At 43.2% G+C, this 10432-nt stretch overlaps 1 protein-coding gene across 11 annotated transcripts in view; it reads right to left on the bottom strand.

Annotated features, from left to right (window-relative positions):
* SMAD5 (SMAD family member 5) overlaps positions 1 to 8412 on the bottom strand; it is a 55597-nt gene extending 47185 nt beyond the window's left edge. For all 11 annotated transcript variants that reach the window (XR_008618125.1, XR_008618128.1, XR_008618129.1 and 8 more), the window contains exon 1: positions 8305 to 8412. The gene's annotated coding sequence lies outside the window, so the exon portion shown is untranslated. The remainder of the gene's footprint in view (positions 1 to 8304) is intronic.
* Positions 8413 to 10432: the final 2020 nt, after the last annotated feature.

Here is a 10432-nt window from a genome sequence, read left to right as displayed (position 1 = left end):
GTGCCGCGGAGCGGCTGGGCCGGTGAGCCGTGGCCGCTGGGCCTGCGCGTCCGGAGCCTGTGCTCCGCAACGGGAGAGGCCACAGCAGTGAGAGGCCCGCGTACCGCAAAAAAAAAAAAAAAATTAACAGCTATCATGCATTACAAAAGAATCTATCACATTACAAAACATACACACACACTCTCTCTCTCTCTCTCACACACACACACACACACACACACACACACACACACACACTTTACTTCTATTTCAGCTCAAGCATCCCTTCTTCAGGAAAGCCTTCCCAGACTACCTTGCCTAGGTGAAATTCCCCTATTGTACACACTTACTGCTTCACCATCTACCTCTATTTCGTAGCACTTAACATATCTATGTTTTTACATTTACCGGTACAACCTGGCAAGAATGTAAATGAGAAGAGCCATATCTGTTTCACTCATCACTGTAGGCCTAGTGATATATATGCTCAATAAATATTTGTCTAATGAATGAAAGAGAATGTGAATACAAAGCATTTGAAAGGATATTAGCCATGGGGGTAAGGTGGGGTTCAGGGTACTTTTTACTTTCTGCTTCATGCAATTCTGTACGTCGTAAAATAAACATGAATTTCTTGTATAGTTGGGGGAAAAAACCTACTTTAAAACCAAAGTGCAGATGTACCTCAACTATACTAAAATTCTTACTAAAGAGAGGATTTATAAGAGTCATTCTTGTTTCAAAAGAATTCTCTCCAGTATATTTAGGGTTATACAAATTTGGAGGCTGAAATTTAAGAAGAGTCAATCAAAAACTAGGGGCAAGGGGCTTCCCTGGTGGCGCAGTGGTTGCGCGTCCGCCTGCCGATGCAGGGGAACCGGGTTTGCGCCCCGGTCTGGGAGGATCCCACATGCCGCGGAGCGGCTGGGCCCGTGAGCCACGGCCGCTGAGCCTGCGCGTCCGGAGCCTGTGCCCCGCAACGGGAGAGGCCACAACAGAGGGAGGCCCGCATACCACAAAAAAAAAAAAAAAAAAAACTAGGGGCAAATACTTTCTGCTTCCAATAAATAATAGTAAGAATTCATTTTTCAAAAGCATTTATCTTCCTGTACTGGAATCTGTATGGCATTTGTACCATACATATTCCTCACAGATTTTACAAATGCCATTCTCTGCCTGGACCACTTTCCTCAAGCTCCAACCACTAATTTCTAGCTCTCTCATCACTGAGGCTTCAGCTTTAGCTATCATCCCAGAGACCTTCCTTGATCATCTAACTCTATATAAAGTAGGTTTTCCCTAATCTCTAATCCAATTCTATATTCATTTCCTTCACTGTACTACCAATTTGTAATTATTCGTTGGTTTACTTGATTTTTGTCTCTCCCACTAGAATGTAATTTTTAAAAAACAGTACTAAGCATATTCAGAGAACTTGTTAAATTGACTCAAGTTATTCATTCAAAAGTCTATTTATTGAAGTAGAATTCTAGGAGCTGGGAATATACAAGTGAATAAAGGGGGCCAAAATCCTTGTCCTCATGCAGCTTACATTCCAGTGGAGGGAGACAGACAAAAGACAATAAATAAGTGATACAGTATAGTTAGGTGAAAAATGGTATGGAGAAAAATAAAGCAGAGGAAGGTGGATGGGGAGCACTGTGGGAGAGGTGTAATTTTAAATAGGGTGGCTGGGCTGAGCCTCTCTGAGAAGGCACCAACTGAGTCAATACTTTAAGGAAATAAGAGTGAGCCAGGCAGATATCTAGGGGAAAACTAGTACAGGCAAAGGCAACAGGCAATGTGAAAATCCCAAGGAGGGAGCATGCCTGGCACACTCAAGTTAACTGCAAGACCATGAAGCCTGAGAATAAGTAAACAAGAAGGGGAAAACAAGGAATGGGGTCAAATAGGTAAGAGAGCCATGCTGGATATGATAAGAGCTTCGGCTTTTATGGTAAATGAAACGTGGACCCATTTGAGAACTCTGAGTAAAGACATGACATTTTCAGACCTTTATTATTGTAAAGAATCACTCTGGCCCACATGTTAAGAATAATGGGGGTAGGGGTGGGCAGGAGGGGTAAAAAGCAGGGAGATCAGTTCAGAGTTGAAGCAATTTAGGTAAGAGATGATCATGGCTCAGAACAGGGTGACAGCAGTGGGGTGGTAAGAAATGGACAATTTCACATGTTTTGGGAGACAAAAGGTTTCCTGATGGAAGAGAACGGGGAATGTGAGAACGGAGGAGTCAATAATGATTCCAAGGCATCAGCCTGGGCTACCCAAAGAATAGGATTTGTCATCAAATGATGTGGGAAAGGCTGATAGGGAAGCTAAAGGATGATAGGGAGTTACATTTTACATACATTAAGCGTATGAATAAAATGCTGTTAAACTTTACCAGGCTTCCATTCAAATGAATTTTTATTAATGTCAAGAAACCAAAAGTCTTGTTCTTACTTCAAACTACCTGAATAGAACCTCCGACCTGCCACCAACGCACACACAAACTTCCCTCAACAGTCTCCCCCAAACAGACAGACACATAGACACACACTGCTCATGCCCAGACTTCAGAGGTAAATTCATAGAAACAGCTCCTTCACTTTCTGCTCCGACATCTCTCTAATTGCTTCAATCCAAAATAAAAGGCAAGCAAACCAATCCAAAAATTTCACCCAACACTGTTAGCCAAAAGGCAATCTCCTGAGCACATCAACCCATGCAAATAAATGTGCATATGGGTCACAAGCCACCATCGTCTCAGCCAAACCTACACAGAAGAATTACAGATGGGGGTCTTAAAGAAACAAATTCCTCATAACCATTCCACAAAATTCAGATTCATTAGGTTTGAGAGTAGGGCCCTACCTCCCATATTTTTAACAAGCGTCCCAGGTTCTGCAGTAGGTTTGAGAACCAAGGCCCTTAGGACCATCTGCAATGGGAGAAAGTAACTTGCCTATATACATTCAAAGATAACATTTTGTGGTTGGTGGGGGTAAAGCTTTAAAAATGTCTTACCCCTGTGGTTCTATCATCCTTAGTCACCAAGTATCAGCAAAAGTAGACACCCCCCCACCACTGTCAAACCAATCCTAGATCTAGGTATACAATTACTATAAAGCATGTAAGCCACATCCATGACTACACTCAAGTAACAGAAAAAAAACCAAGAGCACGTTGGCTCCAAAACTCTCCTAGATTCAGAAATCCTATTCTATATTGGAACATCTACAAAGAGGAGGAAATACAATCACAATCGTAAAATCAAAATCATTTTCCTAGGGCTTCCCTGGTGGCATAGTGGTTGAGAGTCCGCCTGCTGATGCAGGGGACACGGGTTCGTGCCCCAGTCCGGGAAGATCCCACATGCCGCGGAGCAGCTGGGCCCGTGAGCCATGGCCGCTGAGCCTGCGCATCCGTAGCCTGTGCTCCGCAACAGGGGAGGCCACAGCAGTGAGAGGCCCACGTACCGCAAAAAAAAAAAAAAAAATCATTTTCCTAGAGAAACACTTAAATCACCACTTTTCCCAATTGTGGCTCCCAATATCCAAAGCCATCCAGAGTTCTCACAGTAGATTTCAAAGCCATTCAGGAGCTGAACTCATGATCCCTGACACCTCTCACACCATAATGCTCTCGTCTAGTCTCTCTCTGTGACCACACAAGTCTCTACTTTTTTATCTCCTACATCCAGACTTTTGTTTCTCAGTTTTTAATCACTCTTTAAACCTCGCCTGCTCCTCTAAGTCCTCTAATTAAGCAGAGCCTGATCTAGATGTATCACTCACCGTCAGAGCCTGCAAGATTTCTGACATTGCTGCCAGATGTGTCTGAGTATACCTGTAGAGGCTTGTAGGCATAGGAATAGACACAGAGTTGGTCAATCTTTATAGTGCTTTCCTTTAAATTATAAAATCATCAAGGGCAGATACCAAATCATTACGTTATAAAATGTGTCTCTGGCGTACAAAGTGCTAACTTGTGTACACAACATATATTCCAATGCTTTATGAAGATGTTTTCCAGATACCTCATGTGTACCCCAGAGGTCAAGTCACCTACTCACCTAAGCGGGCAGAATGATGTGAAGAAAGGGAAAGAGAACAAAAGACTGGCTTTGAAAAAGTTCTGCAGCATCCCCCTTTTCCTGGAAATACACAAACCAAAATAACTAGATCTCAAGTTATACAGCCTACCAGATAGGATGCTAGGCAAATCCTAACACATCATGAAAACAGAAGTGAACAGAATAAAACCTGCCTTGAAAGTACCAGCCATATTCTGAGATCATAGTTAAATTTGAAAAGTGTAAGACTGTTCACAGGACTCCAGTTGCTACGCTCAAAGAAAGGTGGGAAGGTGACACTAGTTTTTTTCTTACTATTATTTTCAGTAATAACAAAACAACATACACGGAAACCAAAAAGAAAAATCCAGTTAAATCTCACAACAGATAAGGCCATTTTCAAATTTCAAAAGTACACCAGTCTGTAAATTTTATTTATTATATATATATATATATATATATATATATATATATAATAAGCAGAGACTGGTGTACCAAAGAATTCAAGAGCAAACCCTATCTACAAAATGTTTAACAACCGTCTTCCAATAGTGAATTACAATTATAGTATCGCACACACAGAACCATCTAATAAAGAATTCTTTCTTCTAAAATACTATCACAACCAAGTTAGGGATACAATAAGAAAAGTCACTAAAACCACCTCTCTACTAGAAAAGGAACAAAAATCTCCCCACCTAGGTGCCCAAGGCAAAAAAGTATAAAAACTACAGAGCCTAGAACTAGCTGATTATTTATGAAAAACCCAGTAACTCTGTAATTACACCATCTTTTCAAAGTTGTGAAACAATTAAGAATATGAGATTGAAAAACTAGCTGGTCCTAACAACAATCTAGTTTTTAACAATTCTTCAAAGAGAATTTTATATCTTAACCTTCCAAGTAGTAAATGCACCTCTCAGATTCAGAGGTCTAGGTAATGGCAATGAACTGGATAATCCAGCACTAAGAATTTCAATTACTTTTATTCTATTAACTTTGGAAGTAGAAAAAACAAGGTGTAAAGAAACATGGAGAGACTTTGTGAGGTCATTCATCATCATCTTTGGTGGAGAATGCGTACTATCTCTGTGCAGTCTTCTTGGGTCCCACCCTCCCAGATATTCTTTTCTCCAAAATATCCAGACCAGACCGGTAGAAATAAGAATCATCCCCCAGGCTGTTTATAAGATTTCCTTTTATAAGACTGTCCCTAACAAAAGGAAATCTTCTCCAATGTCTTTGACCTTATCAATACACTGGCAAACCCATAGGGTATATAGCACCTGTAACATTTGAAGAAAAGAAACTATTTCAGTCTCTTTTTTGTGCTTAGTATGAAGCACAAAAAAAGAGAGACAAAGAACATAGACCCTCTAGAAATAAAGAGAACAGGGAAGACTGATAAACCAGGGGAATAAAGGCAGCTATATCCTAAAGAGTACTCAAGTCAGCTATGAAATTCACCCAAATGTGTGGCTCACTGCCTGAATCAACATATACGTCTGGTTAATAATAAACACTGGTAAGTCATAAACAAAAAGGGCTTTCTTACTCAAAGACTCTACAAACTACTGGTAACATTAAAATTTACAATTAAATAATATGTGTGAAATAGATTTTTTAAGATAGTATTTCAGGTTACAAAGAAATTTAAAACTGTTTGATATTTTACTGCCTAGTCTTCAAAACACTAAGAAGCCAGTATCTTTGATTTGACCAAGTTACCAATCTGTTTTCAGAAGCAAGCGAAAAGATACTGCCTCTGCTTAATGCAAGGGACAAAAAAGATCATCACTGCAAATCATAATGTTTGGGTTCATGATGAAAACAGGAAACAGGCTGCCCAGGTATAATTATGGTTATAGTCTAATGTGCCTTCAGGTTCAGCCAAGAATTAAAACCCAGTGAAGAGGGTAAGCAGAATTTACTTGCCTCTACCTTGCTACAGAAGGCAACTTTTAATAATACTCCCAGCAACATGTTACATAACCAGTCAATCTGATTCAAACCTCATTAGTAACAACATTCTGCCACTGTCTCCCTCTGAAATTAATAACTGACTTGGCCAGAGGGGAAAGAAACGCAACACCCATCAATCTACCCATTTTTGTGGCGCCTAACGCAGTGAACCAGACAAGTAGATAATTCCACCAAATCTGCACAGAACCTACAAAAATATTTTATTCTTTTCTCTTCCCGTTCACTGTTCTCTTCTTTTAACTAGACCTTTTAACTAGACCATATCATATGGATGAATTTAAAATCTAAGAGGAGAGTTAGTTGGGAAGGTTCATCAAACTTTTATTGCCTATTTCAGCTGTGATCAGAAAGGAATGGAAGCATAAATGACAAATCGATTTTATTAACAAAAATAAACGGGTAAAGTGTATGCGATAACAGCAGCTATGTGAAAAGGAAAGGCACACTGACTGAGGGAGCAGCAAGGTAGAGAGGGAAGAATGGAGGATGCTACAGAGACAATTATGCAAAGGTTAAATTTTAAAAATCTAAACATAATAAATACAACTTTTACGAAGGTTACCCTTTGTTAACTTGTTTCTTCAGAATTGTTTCGTATTCTTGTAACCTCTGATTCATCTTACAGGAAAAAAGTTACCAAAGTAGCAGTAAAAGGAAGAATATAAAATAATTTGTTCAGCTCTATAAATAATTCCTATTTATTGAACCTGGAACACACTAATTGCATAAAAATATTCAGGTCAATAAATGTTCACATCATGTCTAGGTACTGTCTTCCCCACAAAATTGGCATCTAGCAGCAACTTTAAACTGCCTGGAAAGTTACTAATCTATTGGGATTAAGTTTTCAACCTTTCAGCTTTCAAATTAAAGTTAAAAACTAATTCATTCTGGGCAATTCGGGTACTCTAATTTAAGGAAATTTAACTACTCCCGTTTAAAAACAGAATTTAAAAAAGAATTTAAAAAACAGCAACTCAAGTACCCCTTCCTCTCAACTTCTGTAAGGCCAACCCACAACCTTCCACCTATCCAGTCTTCGCTGTTAGATAAGAACACTTTTGGTGGTGCTAGGCAACAGGCATGATGTGACAAACCCAACCAGACTTCAAAACTTTTTCCACAGAAAGATAAGGTAAACAAGATACACTGAGTGCCACACCCATATAAACGCACAGGCAGCCAGGAATGCTTCCCCACCCCACCCCCGGCCCCCCAGTCTCTCTCTAGACCTCCAGCTGGTCAGGAAACAATGTCTCTACAATCAAGATAGAGATCTGGCCCAGGGTGTTCAGGCATTCCTCACCTCTAGGCTGGCCTACAGCTCCACTCTCCAATGCCATCCAAACCAGAATTGGAACACTTTGTTAGGAAGCGGGCAAACGTCCAAATAACCGACTATCCTCGCCCCAGTTCTTTTTGCAACCAAAATCTGTTTTGGCTACTGAGCATGCTCCGACTTAAGACAGGCGCCACATGGGAGTTTTCAAAGCTTAGGCTCCAAACTCCACGTAATAACAGCAGCTGAAAGGGGAAGGCAGGAAAGAGGGAGGGGGAGGGGGACAGACCGGAATATGAGTAGACACTGAAGTGAAGGACCCCGGTAGGGGGTGAATAGGGTGAAGGCAAACAGACCTCGCTAGTCGTTTTCCTTGCAGCTAAAGTTTACACAAAGTAGAAGAAATCTTTGCAATGATGAAAACTGGCATGGCAAGTGGCAGAAACCGGGTCTAACTACCAGCTGAGTGCAGCAGCAGGTCACAACTGCCCAGAGTGTAATTTCCACCGATAAGCGTAGATCCTTATCTTTGAAACACAAAGCGACGGCGGCACGGATTCATCAAGCCACTGGACGGCTTTGCAGTGTAGCCGACCAGGCTGCTCGGCCGAGCTCGGCAATCCTACCAGGGGTGTGTACTGAGGCTGGCGCTTGGAAGAGTGAGAACAAACCGCTCCTCCGGACAGAAGAGGGGCCGGGGATCCCCGCGAGGGCGTCCCGAACGCCTCCCGCCACAGTCCGGGGACGCCCCGAGGCAGGCGAGGCCTCCGCAGCCAGACGGGCCGCACCATCGCCACCCGCCTGGACCCCGGCAGGCCGGGACTCGGCCTACCTCCCGCCCCTCAGGCCCGGGTGGTTTCCGCTCCGCCCGCGGCCGCACGCCCCCACCTCGGCCCGAGTCCAGCAGCTAGGGCAGAGCCGCGTCCGGGCAGAGCCTGCAACCCCGGTCCCGCTCGCCCGCCCCTCCCGGGACCCCGCGTTCACTCACGGGCTGCCGGCGCGCGCTCTCCCGGCGCCGTAGCTGCGCTTGCCCACAGCGCAACTTTATTAGCAGCTCGGCCGCGGGACACGCGCACGGCGCCCGCTCGCCCAGGACCCGGATGAAGGAGGGAAGGAGCCGGGGAGGACGCCGCGGGGTCGGCGCATGCGCGCGAGCCGCCGAATGACCAGTGTGGGACCCACCGAGGGAAGGGCTTCCTAGCTACAGCGCTTGAAGGAAGCCACCGCGCTTGGCTCGGCGCCCGCAAACTCTGGCTTCCGATCTGCTGGAGGCTTCTCTCGTCCATGGCCAGGCCCAGGAATGGCAGTCGGCTAGTTCCCACCGTCCCGATAGCCACTAGTAGTCTCCACTAACCTAATCAACCCACATTATAATAAAATAATTGTCCTCGACATGGACAGTTGGAGATTTTCCCAGTCACGTATAAAGTGTAAATAAAAACATCTTCGGATACAACTTTGCTACTCTTAATGATTTGTAATATAAATCTGAGAGAAGAGAGTCCTCTTTCTGTGAAAAAGTAGCTTCAAAACAAGCTTCTGAACATATTGCAGCTTCTTACTGGATGCCCTAAGCCCCCTCCCACGTGGAAATCTTGGAGCCTCTACCATCCCCCACCGCTGTTGCAGTGCCAGACCTTGTAGCTCCCTGAAGGAGGCCTGCCCATGTACTGACACCCCAGTAGTTCAAGATACACCGTCCTGGACAGGTGGGGACACTGAGGTGCACAGAGGCCATCCATAGACTGATGTCCCTCCACTCCGTCTCTGGGGGCAAGAGCCGAATTCTCTTTTTGTAGTTACTGGGGCTCTTCTCAATGCTCTCCGCTTCCCCAGTTCCCCAAAGTGTCAGCATTTCCCAGAAAAGGGTAATAGTACCATCTAGGGCACCCAATTCGGAGAGTACTAGTGAAGAAAAACTTTTAAATAATTGTGTTTTTATTTTAAAAGTTCAATCCTCGTTTTCAAATATTCCACTGTAGGTTTACTTTTGAAATAAATTAATCTAAATAAAAATCAAAATTGGAGTCATTTTCAAATCCTCTCTCTCATTCCCTAAACCAAACTATCACAAAATCTTACCAACGCCATGTTCAAAATATATCCCAAATCTGACCGCTGCTCACTGCCTCTAGTGCCACCAAGGTGGCCTGAGCCAGGGTCATCTCACCTGAAACAAATGGGAATCTGCTATTTTGCTCCAGGCTTTAGCAGTTTGTTTCCACAGTGAAGAGGCGTGGTGAATGTTGTCCAAGTCTCTGCAGTAAGGGTAGTCATCTCAGATAGGGACAGAGGCCTGGTGAGGGAGTGTAGTGGGCCAGGGTGGGGAACTAGAGAGGGCAGCTGCTATTTCACTCCAGCCAAATGTCACCATGGGGAAATGTGGGAATAAGGACCCAGTGTTGGCAGATCTTCTGATTTTTCAAAAACAGCTGGAAATCCAGATTTTAATACAAAAATCTCAGTTTTATATGTTCAGCAACTTCTTTTATTCTTTCACTCTTTTTTCTTTCTTAGACATTCAAGAGGCCAACCCCGTACAAACCAAGTAAAATAAGTCCATGGTCCCAATTAAGCCTGCTGGCCATCAGTTTGCAATCTCAGGTCTACATCTTAAAACTCTTTACTACATCATAAACTTTGTGCAAGTAAAGTCTGTGTACTTTAACTCTTTGTCACACTCACTGATTATTTGTTGTTAATTCAGAAGTTTCCAGCCCTTGGAAGGCACATATTTCTGGAGCCTGCATGGCTTTACAACTCCCAAAAGTGCCCATAACCCTGCCTTGAAGGATGCCCTTTTTTTTTTTGTTTCCCCAGAACCGATGTTTGCAGAGAGCTTTGTTGAATATTATAAAACATAAAAATTTGGTTTAAATATTTTGTATGCTTCAGCCACTCCTCCCTTCAAACAGCCAGTAAAATCCTCCCAAAACAAACTGTTTGTTGTCTTGCAGTCACTGCACCCACATATGGAGAGAACAATTTGTGATTACGGGATTCCTTCTGACAATCACATGTTGATCTCAAAGCCAACAGTTTTGCTTCCTGAACTATGTGTCCAAATACTGTTCAAATCAACCAGAGACACCAACTTCTCCAAGCTGCTGTGTAGG

The sequence above is a fragment of the Physeter macrocephalus genome, chromosome 8 (assembly GCF_002837175.3).
Source record: "Physeter macrocephalus isolate SW-GA chromosome 8, ASM283717v5, whole genome shotgun sequence".
Lineage (NCBI taxonomy): Eukaryota > Metazoa > Chordata > Mammalia > Artiodactyla > Physeteridae > Physeter > Physeter macrocephalus.
This window is presented reverse-complemented; position numbering and strand designations above follow the sequence as displayed.